This window comes from Ranitomeya variabilis, chromosome 4 (assembly GCF_051348905.1).
Source record: "Ranitomeya variabilis isolate aRanVar5 chromosome 4, aRanVar5.hap1, whole genome shotgun sequence".
NCBI classification, from domain to species: Eukaryota; Metazoa; Chordata; class Amphibia; order Anura; family Dendrobatidae; genus Ranitomeya; species Ranitomeya variabilis.
In genome coordinates, this window is record NC_135235.1 from 492,707,761 (window position 1) to 492,729,869 (window position 22,109).

General features: G+C 44.7%; 1 protein-coding gene across 2 annotated transcripts in view; it reads left to right on the top strand.

Moving 5' to 3' along the window:
- Positions 1 to 22,109, top strand: part of RALY (RALY heterogeneous nuclear ribonucleoprotein) — a 413,228-nt gene that overhangs the window by 145,003 nt on the left and 246,116 nt on the right. For both annotated transcript variants that reach the window (XM_077251961.1, XM_077251962.1), the window contains exon 2: positions 1,107 to 1,178. The gene's annotated coding sequence lies outside the window, so the exon portion shown is untranslated. The remainder of the gene's footprint in view (positions 1 to 1,106; positions 1,179 to 22,109) is intronic.

Here is a 22,109-nt window from a genome sequence, read left to right on the forward strand (position 1 = left end):
TTGGGGATTTGGATGATATTCCATTTCCTATGCCTTGTTTACCTTACCTATAGCATTCCTGATATTTTGGTGTTTCTTCCAATGCTTGCCTTTTGATCATCATGGCTATAACATTGTCTACATGGAGTGATCCTTCAATTGTTTATTTCCATCAAGGTTGATAGTATCATCTTTAAAATGTAAATATTGCAATGGTTTAGAATTATGAAATTGTGGCAAGGAGTGGAGTGTGAAGCAAACACTCAGGATCATAAGGAGAAGTCCATTATAGTCTTGGGTATGGGGTAAATTTTTGCTTGTACACCACTCATACTCTACACATGCTGTATGTGTTCAGCTATGAGAAAACCTGCATGAAACACAGTAGATAAATAATATTTTTGTATTAAGTCAAACCAGGTATCCTAATCTTCTAAAAGGCTGTGTAATATTCATCAAAACATCCCTTCAAAATAGAATGCATGTGTAACAGAGAAGGTCCCTACTGCTGCTATGGAGCATCAAACTCAGGTATGGCCTCATACCTCTCTTCCATGGGAAATAAGAACCTGAGCAGAACATCTCCTCTTCATATAGACAACATTAACTGGTAGAGTGGGGAAACCTTTGAAGATACCCTTCTGTCCATGGAGGTATATATAAACAGGAGGTGGAAGATGAACAAGAGTCAGGTCTTCTTTTCCAAAGCACTGGAACAAGTTGAACTAGTATCAGGAAAATGGAAAGATTTAGACTTCTGCTATGGGCAGATGTTTTTCAATCTCCTCTACATATTCCTTATGCTGCAGACATAGTCTGACTATAGAAAGGGTTTGAGGGACAACCTTCAGGACATAGAAGGCCTCCTGATCTCTTTTTGATGTCCGTTCAATGATCCGATCCAGCTGAGAAGAGTTGAGAGCTTGTTTAACCCTGATCTCTTTGATGACAGAGGACACAATGGCTAGAAATAATAATAATACATTCATACAATGAACCTGTATCTCACTCAATGCTGCTTCTTTGGTAATATAATAAGAAAAAAAAAAACAGACCACAAGATATTTTCCTGGTTTCTCTTAAGAACACCTTTTTTCTAAAAAGGCATATTTTTCTTCTATCTACAGGTGTCTTAAGAAATCTTCCGTGTCATCAGATCAAACATTTTCCTGCATTTGTTAGCAGACAATCCATACCAGGTAAGAGCGAACATATGGCATATTCCATTCACTGTCAGAAGTAGCCTTTGCCTAGGGCGACACAGATTTCATAAAAGCAGTAACGTCGCCAAATACAACATACTGCTGTCCCTAAATCTTCTTCTATTGCGTGGAGCTAAATAACAGACAAGAACCCAACTCTGTAGGGTTTACGAGCATAGACCTGAAAATAAACATGTTATAGACCAGTATATACGCACATCCTAGTTGCTTCAGGATTCATTGTAGGCCATAAATCAGGTTCTTTATGAAGAGAAATGTAGCGAGTGGCAAGAAAAACAAGCATCAAATCAACTGATGGCAGTGCCAGGGAGCATTATATTTGGGTTTGGTGGCTCATTAATCAAGATTCAGGTAATTGCCAGATGCTCATTTCATTCAATCTTTCAAGTTTGTAATTCCATCTGCACTCAATAGAAACAAACATATCAGTAACATGTATCACACGACACATAATGCAGAATTACAATATGTCATAAATAAGTCTTTAGTGAGTACCCCTATAGATGGGTGAATGGGCGTCACTACCAGATTAGCAGTCATAGCAGCTGCTTTGGGCCAAACAGCCAGTGGTGCCCATTTCCACTCTGACAAAAGGTGAATAAATGGTAAAATACAAGTAAGGTGGCATGACAAATGTAATATTGTCCCATTTCAAGTGTTGTTTTGAAGTCTCCTGGTTACCCCTACATTCTGCATTGATCTTGTAATGTGACATCACTATGTGCATAATCCCTGTAATGTGATATCACTATGTGCATTATCCTTGTAATGTGAGATCACTATGTGCATTATCCCTGTTATGTGACATCACTATATGGATTATACCTGTAATGTACAAGGGGGCATCCTCTACGTCTGGAGGAAAGAAGGTTTAAGCATAATAACAGACGCAGATTCTTTACTGTAAGAGCAGTGAGATTATGGAACTCTCTGCCGTATGATGATGTAATGAGTGATTCATTACTAAAATTTAAGAGGGGACTGGATACCTTTCTGGAAAAGTATAATGTTACAGGTTATATACACTAAATTCCTTCATAGGGTGTTGATCCAGGGAATTAGTCTGATTGCCGTATATAGAGTCGGGAGATTCGATGGAGGTGTCTGTGAACAGAAATTTCCAAGTCTTGTCACAGATTCTCAATGGGATTTACATCTGGACTGTGACATTCAAACACATGAATATGCTTTGATCTAAACCATTCCTTTGTAGATCTGGCAGTATGTTTAGGGTCGTTGTCCTACTGGAAGCTGACTCTATGCCCCAGTCTCAAGTCTTTTGCACCATCTGACAGGTTTTCCTCCAGGATTGTCCTGTATTTAGCTTCATCCAGGACACCTTCTTCCACATGCTAGCTGTGGTCCCTACATGGCTTTTTGCAAAGTGCTAATGAGACTTGTTATGGCTTGCATTTAAAATGGCATTCTTCTTGCACTCTTCAATAAAGGCCAGATTTGTGGAGTATACAATGAATAGTTGTCCTGTGGACAGATTATCCCACCTGTGCTGTGGATTTCTGTAGTTCCTCCAGAGGGCCCCTTGGTTGCTTTTTTAATGTTTGCTCTCCTTGCTTGGGGTGACAGTTCAGATGGATGGCCATGTCTTGGTAGGTTTGCAGTTGGGGTATACTCTTTTTATTTATGGATGATGGATTAAATAGTGCTCCGTGAGATGTACAGAGCTTGGGCTATTTTTTATAGCTGAACCCTTTCATGATGGTGTTTGATCTCTAATGTTCTCAAACAGACCTCTGAGGTCTTCACAGAACAGCTGTAGTTATAATGAGAATCAATTACACACAGGTGGGCTCAATTTATATTATGTGACTTCCTGAGGCAATTGGTCACTCTGGAGCCCTAGCTCGCCCTGTTCTCAGACTACTTCTTATGGTAAAGACGCTGGGGACACGTACTTTGCCTTAGCTCCTGAATCCACCCTCAGTCTGTACCTTTCCCCCTCCTAAGGGAGAGAGGAGTAGTAGTGTACGATAATACACCAACCAGACTAACAAGGTAATACAAACAGGTATAACGACAAATACCAAACATACAAATATACTCACACATACACAGAGTGGAGTGAAGGATGGGGTAAAACCTAAGTCGGAGAAGAAGGGGAATTAGCACACACCCAAAACTTAGCAACAGTCTCAGATAAATCCATCAAACGCCTCCTCAAATAACAACCACCAAACAGCAAACTCAAGCAATTATTATTATTATTATTTGTTTATATAGCACCATTAATTCCATTGTGCTGTACATGAGAAAGGGGTTACGTATAGAGTTATAGATATTGTTTACAGTAAACAAATTTAAAATCACAGACTGGTACAGAGGGGAGAGGACCCTCTCCTTGCGGACTTACATTCTACGGGATAATGGGGAAGAGACAGAAGGTCAGGTGATGGTGAGGCAGCAGTTCTGGTAGTGGTGAGGCGCAGCTCTGGTGGTGGTGAGGGGGCAGCTCTGGTGGTGGTCACGCGGCAGTTCTGGTGGTGGTGACGTGGCAGCTCTGGTGGTGGTAGTGAGGTGGCAGAATGTTTATTGCAGGCTGTAGATTTTCCTGAAGAGATGGGTTTTCAGGTTCCGTCTGAAGGATCCGAGGGTGGTGGATAATCGAACGTGTTGAGGCGCGGAATTCCAGAGGATGGGGGATATTCAGGAGAAATCTTGGAGGCGGTTGTGTGAGGAACGAATAAGTGTGGGGGAGAGTAGGAGATCTTGGGAGGATCGAAGATTACGTGAGGGAAGATATTGGGAGATTAGTTCAGAGATATAGGGAGGGGACAGGTTGTGGATGGCTTTGTCGATCAGTGTTAGTAGTTTGAACTGGATTCGTTCAGCAATGAAACAAAAGCTACCTTTGACAATGAGTGCTAGTCCGGACCCAGATTATATAGGAGATGGCAGTGGCTAACAGTGCACAGCTGAGAGCCTTAATGCAGGAAAGCTTCCAGGAGCTTTCAACTACGCAGATTAACCCCTGCACTGCTAAAAGAAACCTGCACCATTTAATATGAAGGTGAAGTGCTTCTAATCAGTGCAGGAGTAGAACGCTGCAGTTTTCTGGTTCCTCTCTGTTGTGGTAAAACCGTGACAGCATGACTGTGTTTTTGAATCCCAGGTGTACTGAAGTGGTTCAGTCTTCCCATCATATGAAAAAAACTATGTTTCTGCAAGTTTTGACTATTACTCCAATTTCTGACATACTAATACTGTAGTATATGGCCAATTTCTATGACAGTCCATAATTACGACATGGGATTTGTAACAAATGTGTTTATTGTGTTCTATGTAAAAATTACCCTAAGCATTTTGGTTTTAATTATTCAACCAGCTTTTAGAATGCTTATATGCATCACGCAGAGCGATTGTCACTATCCTCGCAAATCAAGGACATCAATGTGAACTGAACGATATTTAGCAAGCTTTGCACATGGTATTTTATCCATCCATCCATTTGTGTGCTGACTGCAAGTGTGAACTGAACCATATTTAGCAAGCTTTGCACATGGTATTTTATCCATCACTCCTGTGTTTTTTTGTTTTTGGTTTCTGATTTAAAGTTTTCAAAGCTATCTTTTTTTCTTTTTCCTTTTGTCCCACTGCTTTATGGCCTTGTTCAGCATTGGTTGTTTACCCTCCATAGTAATGCCTGCTCTGGCCTTATGCTAATTGGTTAATTGCTGATTGTGACCATTTGGTTTCTGATGCTAGCAGTCACTCTATTTCATATATATTTAGTCTGGCTGGGATAGCACGCGCAACAGATTTTAAGTGCAACAGTTTAAAGTGCTTGGCAGTTAGAAAATGGCAGTTGGACAGGGCAAGAGACAGGTAAGATGCATAAGTTTTTCAAACAATCATGCTTCTTGGTCAGTCATACTACATTATGCATTGATCGTATCAATCTGCTTCTTATTTGTTTTTACTTCTGCTTTCTCACAACTCGCCCGCCCTTTATCACATTCTGGGCACTCTCTCCATATCCACCCTCCCTTCTCCCCTCTCCCATGTATAACTCTGAGGCTCTACTGACATTTCTTACCCACTCCAAACCATCCAATACCTCCATGCAGCACTCAAAATGCTCATACAAATCATCCCACCACCTGCTCTTTCTGTTTTTTCTCCTTCTACTAGTTGCAGGTGACATTTCCCCAACCCTGGGCCTCCCTCCACCAGCATACATTACTCTCCTCCAGCTACATATAGAAACCCTGCTAATCTTATTAACATTCAGTGCATGCCTTCTCATATCACTTTCCACTGTGCTCTCTGGAATACACGGTCTGTGTGTAACAAACTAACTTACATTCACAATCTTTTCCTCTCTAGTTCCTTTAACCTTCTGGCTATTACAGAAACATGGATCCAGCATTCAGACACCACCGTCGCTGCCGCTCTCTCGTTTGTTGGGCTGAAATTTTCACATACCACCAGACCTGAGAACAGACAGGGTGGAGGTGTTGGTTTGCTCCTTTCATCACAATGTGCTTTCCAGTTCATCCCTCCGGATCCCTCACTCACGTTTCCTTCCTTTGAAGTCCACGCCGTCAGACTCTTTAAGCCCTTCTACTTGCGAGTGGCGGTTGTTTATCGCCCTCCAGGCTCCTCCTGCCAGTTTCTAGACCACTTTGCCACCTGGCCTACTCACTTTATATCCTGTGACATCCCCGCCCTCATCATGGGACACTTTAACATCCCCATCAATGATCCCCTCTCCCAATCTGCCTCTCATCTTCTTTCTCTAAATTCTTCATTCGGCCTCTCACAGTTTATTAATTCTCCTACGCATGAGGATGGGAATACTCTGGACCCGGTTTTCTCCCATCCCGGCTCGCTGCACAACTTTACTAACTCCCCTCTCCTGCTCTCGGACCACAACCTTCTTTCCTTCTCTGTCAAGAATTGTCTCCTCACCTGGGACACCCCCACTTACCACACTTATCAGAATACACGTACCATTAGTACCCAGCAGCTTGTGGACAATCTCCACACATCTCTAGCCCCATCTCCTCCCTCTCCTGTCCAGACTTAGCATTGTCACACTTCAATAATACACTGAAGAATGCCCTAGATGAAGCAGCACCTTCTACATGCAGAAAGACCCGACACAGACAATGGCAGCCCTGGCACACAATGCAAACACGCTTTTTTCAGCGTTGCTCAAGGTGTGCAGAGCGGAAGTGGAGAAAATCTCTCTTAGCAGAAGACTTCATCCACTATAAGTTCATGCTCAAAACCTATAACTCTGCCTTTTATCTAGCCAAACAATCCTACTTCATCACCCTCATCACCTCACTATCCAACAACCCAAAACGACATTTTGAAACCTTAAACTGCCTCCTGAAACCTAAAGTACAGGCCCCCATCACCAACCTCAGCAGTGAGGATCTAGCCACTTATTTCTTAGAAAAAATCAACCACATCCATCAGGATATCTCAGCGCAATCTCCTCAGTGCCTGGATCCCCTTCCCTGCTGCATCTCAAGCTCACTAGACATCTTTGAGCCTGTTTCAGAAGAAGTTTCCAAGCTCCTCGCTTCTGCTCTGCCTACAACCTGCAACAGTGACCCCATTCCTTCACATATCCTGCAGTCTCTCTCACCAGTGGTCACGAGGGTTGAGCGAAACGGGTTGGCCATTTTCAGAAGTCGCCGACTTTTGGCAAAGTCGGGTTTCATGAAACCCGACCCCTGTGTGGGGTCGGCCATGAGGTCGGCGATCTTCTGAATCTGGTATTGGAATTCCGATACCGAGTTCTGATATGTTTGCGATATCGGAAATCGATATCGGAATCCACATTTAAGTGTAAAATAAAGAATTAAAATAAAAAATATTGATATACTCACCTCTCCGGAGGCCCCTGGACATCGCCGCTGGTAACCGGCAGCCTTCTTTGCTTAAAATGGGCGCGTTTAAGGCCTTCCATGACGTCATGGCTTCTGATTGGTCGCGTGCCGCTCATGTGACCGCCACGTGACCAATCACAAGCCGTGACGTAATTCTCAGGTCCTAAATTCCTAATTCTAAGAATTTAGGACCTGAGAATTACGTCACGGCTTGTGATTGGTCGCGTGAGCGGTCACATGGGCGGCCACGACCAATCACAAGCCGTGACGTCATCTAAGGCCCTGAATGCGCTCATTCTTAAGAAGGAAGGCTGCCGGAAAGAAGCAGGGTGCGTCCGAGGGTGAGTATATACCTAATAGGAATATACTCACCCTCGGCTTCTTTCCGGCAGCCTTCCTTCCTAAGAATGAGCGCGTTCAGGGCCTTAGATGACGTCACGGCTTGTGATTGGTCGCGGCCGTCCATGTGACCGCCACGCGACCAATCACAAGCCGTGACGTAATTCTCAGGTCCTAAATTCCTAGAATTAAGAATTTAGGACCTGAGAATTACGTCACAGCTTGTGATTGGTCGCGTGGCGGTCACATGAGCGGCACGCGACCAATCAGAAGCCGTGACATCATGGAAGGCCCTGAACGCGCTCATTTTAAGCAAAGAAGGCTGCCGGTTACCAGCGGTAAGGTCCAGGCTGCGTCGGAGAGGTGAGTATATCAATATTTTTTATTTTAATTCTTTATTTTACACATTAATATGGATCCCAGGGCCTGAAGGAGAGTTTCCTCTCCTTCAGACCCTGGGAACCATAGTATCCCATTGCACTGCATTGGGTTTCGTGTTTCGGCCGACCCCGACCCCGACTTTTTTATAGGATCGGCCGATTTCACTCGACCCGACTTTTGAGAAAGTCGGGTTTCGTGAAACCCGACCCGATCCTATAAAAATTAAAGTCGCTCAACCCTAGTGGTCACCACTCACCTGACTAAAATATTTAACCTCTCTCTTTCTTCAGGTTTCTTTCCCTCCTCATTTAAACATGCCATCATAACCCCTTTACTTAAAAAGCCATTCCTGGACCTGAACTGCACTGCTAACTACAGACCTGTCTCTAACCTTTCCTTCATCTCTAAACTCCTGGAATGCTTGGTCCACTCCCATCTAATCCGCTATCTCTCAGATAACTCTCTTCTTGACCCCTTACAATCTGGTTTCCGCTCTTTACACTCCACTGAAACTGCCCTCACTAAAGTCTCTAATGATCTAATAACAGCTAAATCCAAAGGTCATTGCTCTCTGCTGATTCTCCTGGATCTTTCTGCCGAATTTGACACTGTGGATCACCAGCTCCTCCTCACTATGCTCCACTCTATAGGCCTCAAGGACACAGCCCTCTCCTGGTTCTCCTCCTACCTCTCTGACCGCTCCTTCACTGTATCTTTTGCCAGCTCCTCTTCCTCTCCTCGTCCCCTTACTATCGGGGTTCCGCAAGGCTCAGTTCTAGGTCCCCTCCTCTTCTCTCTTTACACGGCCCCTATTGGACAAACAATCAGCAGATTTGGGTTCCAGTATCATCTCTATGCTGATGACACCCAATTATACACTTCTTCCCCCGACATCACCCCTACCCTAATTAAAAATACCAAGGATTGTCAGTCTGCTGTCTCTAACATCATGTCCTCCCTCTACCTGAAACTAAATCTCTCCACAATGGAACTTCTTGTGCTTCTCCCTTCTACTAACCTCACTCTACCCAACATCGAAAATACGCTGGAGGGTTCAACCATAACTCCCAAGCAGCATGCCCGCTGTCTTGGGGTCATATTTGACACCGAACTTTCCTTTACTCCCTATATCTGATCATCCCTATATCCGATCACTCACTCGCTCTTGTCACCTGCATCTTAAAAACATCTCCAGAATCCGACCTTTTCTCACCGTTGAAACTGCTAAGACTCTTACTGTCGCTCTTATTCATTCTCGTCTGGACTATTGCAACTCTCTTCTAATCGGTCTCCCTTTTACCAAACTTTCTCCTCTCCAATCCATCTTGAATGCGGCAGCCAGAGTCATATTTCTGTCCAGCCGCTTCACCGATGCCTCCATCTTGTGCCAGTCATTACACTGGCTACCCATTCGCTACAGGGTACAGTATAAACTCATCTCTCACCCACAAAGCTCTCCACAGTTCTGCACCGCCTTATATCTCTTCTCTCATCTCTGTCTATCGCCCTACACATGCCCTCCGTTCTACAAATGACCTAAGACTAGCATCCCCTGTAATCCGAACCTCACACCTCCGTATCCAAGACTTCTCTCGTGATGCGCCAGCTCTCTGGAATGCATTTCCCCAGACGATCAGACTGATACCTAGCCCCGACCTATTCAAGCGCGCTTTGAAAACCCATCTCTTCAAACAAGCCTACCACATCAACTTCTCAGTAAACTAACTTTGCCCTGTTCCCTCCTTCCAAATATTACTCTGAATCTGCACCCTACTATTCATCTGTTTCCACACCCTCCATGTACATGACAACCGCACTTGATACTTGACTATTACACTTAAACACACGGGCTGATGACCGGATCATGCAGCTTTGTATGAAAATCCCTATTTATTGTAATTGCCAGACCTGAAATAACAAGCGCTTTTCACCTATTGTGTCCCCCCCCCATTTCCTTGTAGATTGTAAGCTTGCGAACAGGGACCTCACTCCTAATGTCACTGTTTAAATTGTCTTAACTCGTATCGAATTTATTGTTTGTACATGTCCCCGCTTAATTGTAAAGTGCTGTGGAATATGTTGGCGCTATAGAAATAAAAATTATTATTATTATTATTATTATTAACTATAGGTATAAATGTACAAAAAAAAACACAAGAACAAAACAATCTGAGAACCTATATCACTGTGAATGGTCTAAAAGCTACAACATGTATCTTTTTGACAAGGCTATGAGGCCAGTGAACTTTCTACAAACAGTACAGTCACCATCTATACACTCTCTGTAACCTGTTCCCCTCAGCACTGTGTACAGATGAGGAGGTTTTTTTTAAAGGAGAGTGAAACTGGTAATGAAGAAAATATCGATCTCTGAACAAAAGAGAGAAGAACATTTTTTTAATCAAGTACATTAGTCTGTCCATCCCAGAGGGAGCTGGGAAAATACGAACAGCCTACCCCAAAACAGCACCCCTGCCTAAATGAACCTGCCCATTGGATGAATGAGAAATCCCAAACTCATCCATCACTACGGCAAATAAAGTATATGGAACTGTGTGTCCATGGAGGGGGTGTGAAGACTAATGATACTGCTTGTAAACGAGAGGAGAAATGATGAAGGAGTTGTACAGCATGTTGGTTTCCAGTCCACATTACTAAGGTAGATTAATCATGATCACTTTTAGAGTGCACTGCGGAACATATATAGAGCAATTGTAATAACAGATAAAATAAAAAAACTGCATAGTGCCAAATTTATATAACTAATGATGTACATTATATATATATATATATATATATATATATATATATATATATACTGTATATGTATATGTATATATATATATATATATATGTATATGTGTATATATATATATATATATATATATATATATATATATATATATATACAGTGCCTACAAGTAGTATTCAACCCCCTGCAGATTTAGCAGGTTTAATAAGATGCAAATAAGTTAGAGCCTTCAAACTTCAAGCAAGAGCAGGATTTATTAACAGATGCATAAATCTTACAAACCAAAAAGTTTTGTTGCTCATTTAAATTTTTATAAATTTTAAACATAAAAGTGTGGGTCAATTATTATTCAACCCCTAGGTTAATATTTTGTGGAATAACCTTTGTTTGCAATTACAGCTAATAACCGTCTTTTATAAGACCTGATCAGGCCGGCACAGGTCTCTGGAGTTATCTTGGCCCACTCCTCCATGCAGATCTTCTCCAAGTTATCTAGGTTCTTTGGGTGTCTCATGTGGACTTTAATCTTGAGCTCCTTCCACAAGTTTTCAATTGGGTTAAGGTCAGGAGACTGACTAGGCCACTGCAACACCTTGATTTTTTGCCTCTTGAACCAGGCCTTGGTTTTCTTGGCTGTGTGCTTTGGGTCGTTGTCTTGTTGGAAGATGAAATGACGACCCATCTTAAGATCCTTGATGGAGGAGCGGAGGTTCTTGGCCAAAATCTCCAGGTAGGCTGTGCTATCCATCTTCCCATGGATGCGGACCAGATGGCCAGGCCCCTTGGCTGAGAAACAGCCCCACAGCATGATGCTGCCACCACCATGCTTGACTGTAGGGATGGTATTCTTGGGGTCGTATGCAGTGCCATCCAGTCTCCAAACATCACGTGTGTGGTTGGCACCAAAGATCTCGATCTTGGTCTCATCAGACCAGAGAACCTTGAACCAGTCAGTCTCAGAGTCCTCCAAGTGATCATGAGCAAACTGTAGACGAGCCTTGACATGACGCTTTGAAAGTAAAGGTACCTTACGGGCTCGTCTGGAACGGAGACCATTGCGGTGGAGTACGTTACTTATGGTATTGACTGAAACCAATGTCCCCACTGCCATGAGATCTTCCCGGAGCTCCTTCCTTGTTGTCCTTGGGTTAGCCTTGACTCTTCGGACAAGCCTGGCCTCGGCACGGGAGGAAACTTTCAAAGGCTGTCCAGGCCGTGGAAGGCTAACAGTAGTTCCATAAGCCTTCCACTTCCGGATGATGCTCCCAACAGTGGAGACAGGTAGACCCAACTCCTTGGAAAGGGTTTTGTACCCCTTGCCAGCCTTGTGACCCTCCACGATCTTGATTCTGATGGCCTTGGAATGCTCCTTTGTCTTTCCCATGTTGACCATGTTTGAGTGCTGTTCACAAGTTTGGGGAGGGTCTTAAATAGTCAGAAAAGGCTGGAAAAAGAGATAATTAATCCAAACATGTGACGCTCATTGTTCTTTGTGCCTGAACTACTTCTTAATACTTTAGGGGAACCAAACAGAATTCTGGTGGGTTGAGGGGTTGAATAATAAATGACCCTCTGAAAAATCTTTTCCCAATTAAAAAAAAAAATAAACAAAGAAATAACATTCTTTTTTGCTGCAGTGCATTTCACACTTCCAGGCTGATCTACAGTCCAAATGTCACAATGCCAAGTTAATTCCAAATGTGTAAAACTGCTAAATCTGCAGGGGGTTGAATACTACTTGTAGGCACTGTATATATATATATATATATATATATATATATATATATATATATAAACAGAGTTAAATTTAAGGTTGATTTGAATCAATACATCTTGGCAGAGGCGTAGCTAGGGTTTTGGTTCAGGGGGGGCGAAACTTCTGAGTGGGCCCCTAACCAAGTATCCTTGATTAAACTGGTGATGCACCCTAACAGTGGATGAGAACCTCAACAGATGACCACGCTGTTGTTGAAAATAATCTCTACATAAAGACCAACATGGATATTACCGCCATATGGTCAGTGGTAGTTACCAGTCCTACAGAACATATAAGAGACTACAGCACAGTTACAGATAATGACTTACCACTGACGTCCTTTCTGATGGAATCGTTCATTTTTCCCATCTTTTCCATCTGGCCCAGACCAACATAACAACTTCTTCCTGCCAGGATTCATCTGCAGAGAATACAACAAAGACACATTTCACTTCTCATATTCCAGCCCCATCACCATCTATTCCCAACCTGCACAAACTCCTCATCCTGCTGATACCCCAATGCTGAGCCACTGCTGCCGTATGTGTCCCTATTACTGCTCCTGCTGTGTGGTTCTGTGTGCCTTCTAAATTCTAAAGCAACCCTCTATAATATAGTAATGCCAGGTGCAAGTGCCCTAGAAAACAGTGCTCATATTTTGCCCCCTAGAAAGTAATAATGCCCTGTGTGCCCCTCTCATAGTCACAGTAACCTGAGTTCCCCTATAACAATAAGTGCCCACTTTACATTTAATAATGTCCCGAGTCTCCCCCTGTTCATATCCCCTATATACCGTATGATGCTCTCTTATGCACAGTATAATGCCCCCTCACTGTATAGTACCACCCACACAGTATACTAACCCCTTAGTAGCCCCCAAACTGTATGATGGCCCCATCACTAATCTCCACACTGTATGAGGACCCCCTAGATAGCCTCCATATAGTATAATGCACCAAATAGTCCTAAATATAGTATAATGCACTCTCCATAAGCCTCCATATAGTATAATGCACTCCCCATAGGCATCCACATAGTATAATGCACTCCCCATAGGCCTGCATATAGTATAATGCACTCCCCATAGGCCTACTCTATATTGTATAATGAACTCCCAAAGGCAGACCCTGTATTATAAGGCTGCACCCCCAAAGGCAGACCCTGTAATATAGCACAGCACCCCATAGCCAGACTCTGTAGTATAAGGCAGCCCACCATTGGCAGACTCTGTAGTATAAGACAACACCCCATAGGCAGACCCTGTAGTGTAAGACAGCACCACATAGGCAGACGCTGTAGTATAAGACAGCACCCCATAGGCAGACCCTGTAGTATAAGGTAGCCCTCATAGGTAGACTCTGTAGTATAAGGCAGCACCCCATAGGCAGACCCTGTAGTATAAGACAGCACCCCATAGGCAGACCCTGTAGTATAAGACAGCACCCCATAGGCAGACCCTGTAGTATAAGACAGCACCTCAAAGGCAGACCCTGTTGTACAAGGTAGCCTCCATAGGCAGACTCTGTAGTATAAGGCAGCACCCCATAGGCAGACCCTGTAGTATAAGACAGCACCCCATAGGCAGACCCTGTAGTACAAGACAGCACCACATAGGCAGACACTGTAGTATAAGGCAGCCCCCCATAGGCAAACTTTGTAATACAAAGCAGCACCCCATAGGCAGACCCTGTAATATAAGTCAGCACCCCATAGGCAGACTCTGTAGTATAAAGCAGCACCCCATAGGCAGACTCTGTAGTATAAAGCAGCACCCCATAGGCAGACTCTAGTACAAAGCAGCACCCCATAGGCAGACCCTGTAGTATAAGGCAGCACCCTCATAGGCAGACCATGTAGTATAAAGCAGCACCCCATAGGCAGTCCCTGTAGTATAAGACAGCACCACATAGGCAGATGCTGTAGCATAAGACAACACCCCATAGGCAGACCCTGTAGTATAAGACAGCACCCCATAGGCAGACTCTCTAGTATAAGGCAGCACCCATAGGCAGACACTGTAGTATAAGGCATCATCCCCATATTTAGACTCTGTAGTATAAAGTAGCATTACATAGGCAGACCCTGTATTATAAGGCTGCACCCCCAAAGGCAGACCCTGTAATATAGCGCAGCACCCCATAGCCAGACCCTGTAGTATAAGGCAGCCCCCATTGGCAGACTCTGTAGTATAAGACAACACCCCATAGGCAGACCCTGTAGTGTAAGACAGCACCACATAGGCAGACGCTGTAGTATAAGACAGCACCCCATAGGCAGACCCTGTAGTATAAGGTAACCCTCATAGGCAGACTCTGTAGTATAAGGCAGCACCCCATAGGCAGACCCTGTAGTATAAGACAGCACCCCATAGGCAGACCCTGTAGTATAAGACAGCACCCCATAGGCAGACCCTGTAGTATAAGACAGCACCTCATAGGCAGACCCTGTTGTACAAGGCAGCCTCCATAGGCAGACTCTGTAGTATAAGGCAGCACCCCATAGGCAGACCCTGTAGTATAAGACAGGACCCCATAGGCAGACCCTGTAGTATAAGACAGCACCCCATAGGCAGACACTGTAGTATAAGGCAGCCCCCCATAGGAAAACTTTGTAATACAAAGCAGCACCCCATAGGCAGACCCTGTAGTATAAGTCAGCACCCCATAGGCAAACTCTGTAGTATAAGGCAGTACCTCAGAGGCAATCTCTGTAGTATAATGCACACCTGCATAGGGAGACCCTGTAGTATAAGACAGCACCCCATAGGCAGACTCTGTAGTATAAAGCAGCACCCCATAGGCAGACTCTAATACAAAGCAGCACCCCATAGGCAGACCCTGTAGTATAAGGCATCACCCCCATAGGCAGACCATGTAGTATAAAGCATCACCCCATAGGCAGTCCCTGTAGTATAAGACAGCACCACATAGGCAGATGCTGTAGCATAAGACAACACCCCATAGGCAGACCCTGTAGTATAAGACAGCACCCCATAGGCAGACTCTCTAGTATAAGGCAGCACCCCATAGGCAGACACTGTAGTATAAGGCATCATCCCCATATTTAGACTCTGTAGTATAAAGTAGCATTACATAGGCAGACCCTGTAGTATAATGCAGCACCCCCATAGGCAGACCCTGTAGTATAAAGCAGCACCCCATAGGCAGACCATGTAGTATAAAGCTGCCCCATAAAAAATACTCACTCTCTTCTTCCTGCTTCCTCTGCTGCTCTGAGTGCCTGCACATCTACTGACCATGTGCATTGGGCAGTGACGTCATCGTGCCTGCTGTCAGTGTCAGCGTCAGTGAAGTCAGACACTGACAGGGGGCTGATGGGAGAGGGAGCGTAGTTCTCCTCCCATCAATGCGGTCAGCTGTATTGGCTAGATACAGCTGACCCTGCAATGACAGGCGGGGGGCCCACTGCTGGCACTGGGGCCCCCCGCCTGCTCAGGGGCCCAATAGCAGCTGGGCAACAGAGCAGGGAGATTGATAATGCTCTGCCGCAGAATGTAACTGTATGAGCATGCTGTGCACACACCGATACAGTTACAGTAGCATAGCTCTGGGTGGGCCCCCTCAGAGCTCCGGGCCCGGAGCGATGGCCCCCTCTGCCCTCCGGTAGCTACACTACTGCATCTTGGAATAAAAATAATTTCCACTATTTATTTATTTTTTTTACTCACGTAGCGCCATAAATTCCACAGTATGTCTTTGGAGTGTGGGAGGAAGCTGGAGACAACCCATGCAAACACGGGGAGAACATACAAACTCCTTGCAGATGTTGTCCTTGGTGGGATGTAAGGTGGGATTTGAACCCAGGACATCTAACCGATAACGACTGAGCAAACATGCTGCCCAATTGGATGTGTTTAAAAAATGTTCCTGTGCTGAGATAATCTTATAAATGTGCCCCTGCTGTGTACTGTGTAATGGCTGTGTCTGACTGTATAGGAACATGGTTTGATCATACCAGATCTGGGCAGGGGGTAAAGCAAAATAGTATACAGATATTACAGCATAGGATCATAGCTGATTCTTTTTGTGAGGTAAAACATTTCCCTGTCTGTTTTTTAAAAATGCTTTATCTCAAAGAAAGAATATGAACTGTAGACAGAGAAAGGGGTCTGTAAGATCTTATTATTCCAAGATGTATTGATTAAAACTAGATGGTGGCCCGATTCTAAAGCATCGCGTATTCTAGAATATGTATGTAGTTTATTTATGAAAATTTAACAATAATGCAATGAATACAAAGGATTCAAATCCTGCGCCAATTCGCTGCCAGACTGCGCCTGTCGCCGATTGGTCGCGCCCAGCCATCCACGACCAATCAGCGAAACGTGGTTCAAATCCTGCGCCAATTTGCAGCCGGACTGCGCCTGTTGCTGATTGGTCGCGTCCGGCCTGGTGCGACCAATCAGCAAAGCGGTGTTTAAAAGCCGCACCAATATCGCTGATTAGTCGTGGCCGGGCGGGTGCATCTAATCAGCGAAGCATTGTTCAAATCCGGCACCAATTCGCGGCCGGAATGCATCTGTTGCTGATTTGTCACGGCCGGGCGCAACCAATCACCGAAGCGATGCTTAAATCCCGCGCCAATATCGCTGATTGGTCGTGGCCGGTCGGGCGTGACCAATCAGCGACGCAGGATTTCCTTTACTGACAGACAGAATTAGACGATTATATAGTAGATGAATGTTGTTTGTGGGACAACCCCTTGAAATATTAGGAAAAAATTATATATTTAATGTGCAATTTTAATTATCAATAAATTACGTGGGAATTGTTTTAAAGACTGTAAATATAACATTTTAATAAATTATCATCTAAAGAGAAGCTATTGTCAATTTAGGGTTAGCCCTTTTATGGGGAAGTCCCAGATTTGTGATTTGTCTAAATATCATTTAGTAACAAAGCCGCTTAGAAGAATCCCGAATATCCCCCGGAAGTGCCAATTTTGTAGCAAAATATGGGCTTGAATATCCAGGTTGTGGGATTCCGGCATGCAGAGCGTGATCCCACAACCCTCCATGTCTGCTATCGCAGTGAAAGAGGGTGACCTCACTCATTGCACTAACCCAGAGCTGTCTTGTACTTTACTAAGCTCTTAACACATGCCCACAGCTCTAATGATGTTGTCGTTTAGTAACAGTTTTGGAAAGTACTAGGTAGAATTCATTTGGTGCAAAGAGAGAGATCTCACAAAATCTGTCTCTTTCACTATGAGAGCAGCCATGGAGGGTTGTGGAATCCCACTTTGCATGCTAGGATTTCACATCCTGGAAGAGTCAAGCCCTTTTGGAGAACATAAGGGACTTTTCTGAGTGTTTTTTTTTTACTACTTTTTATTAAATAAAAAGGGCAGCCCTAGCCTAGATTGATGATATTCCCCTGCTAAATGACCTTTCATTCTTATAGTCAGAAGCCTAGGAAATCACATATTATTCACTCACTATGCTCCGCTCCATAGGCCTCAAGGACACAGCCCTCTCCTGGTTCTCCTCCTACCTCTCTGACCGCTCCTTCACTGTATCTTTTACCAACTCTTCTTCCTCTCCTTGTCCCCTTACTATCCGGGTTCCGCAGGGCTCAGTCCTAGGCCCCCTCCTCTTCTCTCTATACACGGCCCCTATTGGACAAACAATCAGCATATTTGGGTTCCAGTATCATCTCTATGCTGATGACACCCAATTATACACTTCTTCCCCTGACATCACCCCTACCCTAATTAAAAATACCAAGGATTGTCTGTCTGCTGTCTCTAACCTCATGTCCTCCCTCTATCTGAAACTAAATCTCTCCAAAACGGAACTTCTTGTGTTTCTCCCTTCTACTAACCTCACTCTACCCAACATCGAAATTACCCTGGAGGGTTCAACCCTAACTCCCAATCAGCATGCCCGCTGTCTTGGGGTCATATTCGACACCGAACTTTCCTTTACTCCCTATATCCGATCACTCACTCGCTCTTGTCACCTGCATCTTAAAAACATCTCCAGATTCCGACCTTTTGTCACCTTTGTGTCAGGATTCTGAACATTTTTATTACCTTTTGTGCATTACTGCCCTTTTCCAAGATGGCGTCTTTGGTCTCATGTGCACTGTGTCTTCCTGCTATAAAACTCCACCCCAGCCTTCAGTCTGTGCTAGAGTATTCTGCCTTGCATCCAGCTCCTGACTCTGGTGACTCCCTGGCTATATACCTGCTCCTGTGAACCTGTGTGGTTATCCTGCTAATCTGCTCTGAGTTCCTGCTGCATACACCAGTGTCCAGTAATCCTCCTTCATCTGCTGCTCATGTTTACTTCCATCTGCATTTGCTGGACATGTAAGCTGTTGCTGCTCTGCTTAAACCTGTGATTATCACTCAGGCCTTCCTGGTTGAGATAAGACATTGCTTGAACTGCCTTATAAGCATATCTATCTGTGTTTGGACTAAAACAAGGACTTATTCATGTCAAGTATCCTCAAGAATAACTGTGCTTCATAGACTTTCTGCGTGATTGCATTTTCCTCTGAAGTTCCCTATAGACTGCTAAGCTGCGTTTAATATTTACACAAAGTGTTGTGGACTTGAGTTTCTCTCTGCACCTGTTTGAATCACCGTGTGATAATATAGACTTTACCACTTATAAAACTGTGTCCTGTAGTTGTATTGTTCCACGCAAAGAGTCTTCTGAGTTATCCCCTATAATTATTACACTTTGAAACTGCTAAGACTCTTACTGTCGCTCTTATTCATTCTGGACTACTGGAACTCTCTTCTGATCGGTCTCCCTCTTACCAAACTTTCCCCTCTCCAATCCATCTTGAATGCGGCAGCCAGGGTCATATTTCTGTCCAGCCGCTTCACCGATGCCTCCATCTTGTGCCAGTCATTACACTGGCTACCCATTCACTACAGGGTCCAGTATAAACTCATCTCTCTCACCCACAAAGCCCTCCACAGTTCTGCACCACCTTATATCTCCTCTCTCATCTCTGTCTATTGCCCTACACGTGCCCTCCGTTCTACAAATGACTTAAGACTAACATCCCCCATAATCCGAACCTCGCACCTCCATCTCCAAGACTGTTCTCGTGCTGCGCCAGCTCTCTGGAATGCACTTCCCCAGATGATCAGACTGATACCTAGCCCCGACCTATTCAAGCGCGCTTTAAAAACCCATCTCTTCAAACAAGCCTACCACATCTACTGCTCAGTAAACTAACTTTGCCCTGCTCCCTCTTTCCAAATATTATTCTGAATCTGCACCCTACATCTGTCTCCACACCCTCCATGCACTTGATACTTGACTATTGCACTTAAACACATGGGCTGATGACCGGATCATGCAGCTTTATATGAAAATACCAATTTATTATAATTGCCAGACCTGAAATAACAAGCACTTTTCACCTATTGTGTCCCCCCATTTCCTTGTAGATTGTAAGCTTGCGAGCAGGGACCTCACTCCTAATGTCACTGTTTAAATTGTCTTAACTTATATTGAATTTGTCTATACATGTCCCCGCTTAATTGTAAAGTGCTGCGGAATATGTTGGCGCTATATAAGTAAAAATTATTATTATTATTATATTATTGAAATCGTATCGTTATTACAAAATAATATTTAAAGCACCACTGCAGCGGGTTTTTTTTCACTATAGTGCTGAAGTGGTGCTTCCAATGCAAGGCTGCTGCACCCAGTCTGATACTTACCCACAGCCGTCTTCACCTTCTCTCACCACCACTTCGCACGGTTTCCGGTAGTTTGTGACTTGGCAGATTGCTCTACAGTTTTATTAAGCGAACCGGAGGTCACACTTCAATACAAGTCGATGAGAGCCTCATTCTGGCTCTCATTGACTTGCATTGAGATCTTGTGACGTAACTTCTGACTTCTGGCCAGTCAGAAGCTGCGTTCAGAAGATGTTGCCGTGGGACCAATGCGGCTCTGAAAAAAGGTGAATACAGCTGCAGGTAAATATAAGACAGGGGCAGGGACCTTAGTTTAGTAGCACTGAAAAACTAAAACACTGTAGTGGTGCTTTAAAGAGTTTTAAAGCCAATTGGTATAGGTAAATGTTTGTTAAAAAGAAGATTAGATAATTTACTAATATAGTTCTCTCAGCTCTGGTACTCAATCTGCTCATCTCCACTCCACTCTGGGACCCTGTCATCTGCTTTTGATCTTGTGTTCAACCCAAGAGAGCATTTCCTGTGTTTCGGCACATGATCAGTGCAATGAGTGAAGATGCTGGCTGACTGATAATTCCAGTGGCTAAGCCAGTCTCTACTGTAATGCCGCTGGGTTAATACCTTGTTTCTTTGGCGTTACTTTTGCATGTCTCTGCTTTAACCCTTGCTCCTCTCCCCCTATCTTGCAGGGATACTGTAGTCTGTTACCTGTATGGATGCGGCTCAGTTCCTTGTACTGCTGCGTAGCTGTACATGTGCTGTGATGTCTTTGCCCTGCTGCATGACCACCCGCATGTGCGGTCCCTGGCTGCCGCTGTGGAAGCTATCCACAGCTTGCAAGGTCCTCTGCAGCTGGTGCAGGACTTTCCACATGTGTTCAGGCTAGCAGTCACTGCCAGGTGCCCTAAGCCACAGTTCCTGTTCTATCTGTGCTGTAATGGTTTCTGTTTGTGCTTAGGGTGCGCAGCCACACCTACCCTGCTTTTGTCAGGGTTTGAGTGTGCACCTGTGTTGCTTTCCTCAGCCTATCGCTGAGGGGCAGCATCTATATAAACTCCCTTTTTCCTGTTGGGCTTTGCTAGAGCATTGCATTGTGTTTCTGTGTCTTGCCTTGTGTGTGTGAGGTATCCATCTCCTGTTCTGTCTGCAGTATGTTCTGGGAGAGCTTTTACCTGTCTTCTGCCTAATCTGGGGGCAGAGTACCCAGACCCGCCTATCGTGGAGGCTGCATATCCAGATCTGTTTGTGTTTTGCTTTTCTGCCTAATCTGGGGGCAGAGGAAGCAGACCCGCCTATCCTGGAGGCTGCATATCCAGATCTGTTTGTGTTTTGTTTTTCCGCCTAATCTGGGGGCCAGATCTGTTTGTGTTTTGCTTTTCTGCCTAATCTGGGGGCAGAGGAAGCAGACCTGTATATCCTGGAGGCTGCATATCCAGTACCTGATCTTGTCTAAACTGTGTCCGTTGTGTTATGTTCCTGAAGTCCTATTGCATCTGACACCCCGCACCCACTGACTGAACTTTCAGGGCTCATCTTTTAAAGATGGAGTCTGGTGTTCTTACTGAGCTCTTACTATGCAGTGCTCAGCCTTTGATGCGGTGCTAACCCCGTCTGGCCCAATTCCAGTCTGGCTGTGCTTGCACCATCACGCTTGAGTTCCTTCCTAGGTCTGATGCCCGGAGCCTGACAGCCATAGCTAGGAATCTGTTGACCACCGCTACCTGGTCCTGTGCCATCCGTGTCCCAGCCGATGATCTGGGCTGCCACGCCAGTGTCTCAGATGTCTATCCGGTATTCCTGATGTCCAGCCTGTGTCTGATGTCCTGATGTCCTTCCTGTGTCCGATGACCTGATGCCCTGGACTGCCACACCAGTGTCCCAGCCGATGACCTGGGCTGCCACGCCAGTGTCCCAGGTGTCTATCCAGTATTCCTAATGTCCAGCCTGTGTCTGATGTCCTGATGTCCTTCCTGTGTCTGATGTCCTGGTGCCCTGGGCTGCCACACCAGTGTCCCAGCCGATGACCTGGGCTGCCACGCCAGTGTCCCAGATGTCTATCCCGTGTCCAATGTCCTGATGTCCAGCCTGTGTCCGATGTCCTAATGTCCAGCCTGTGTCTGTTGTCCTGCCTGTGA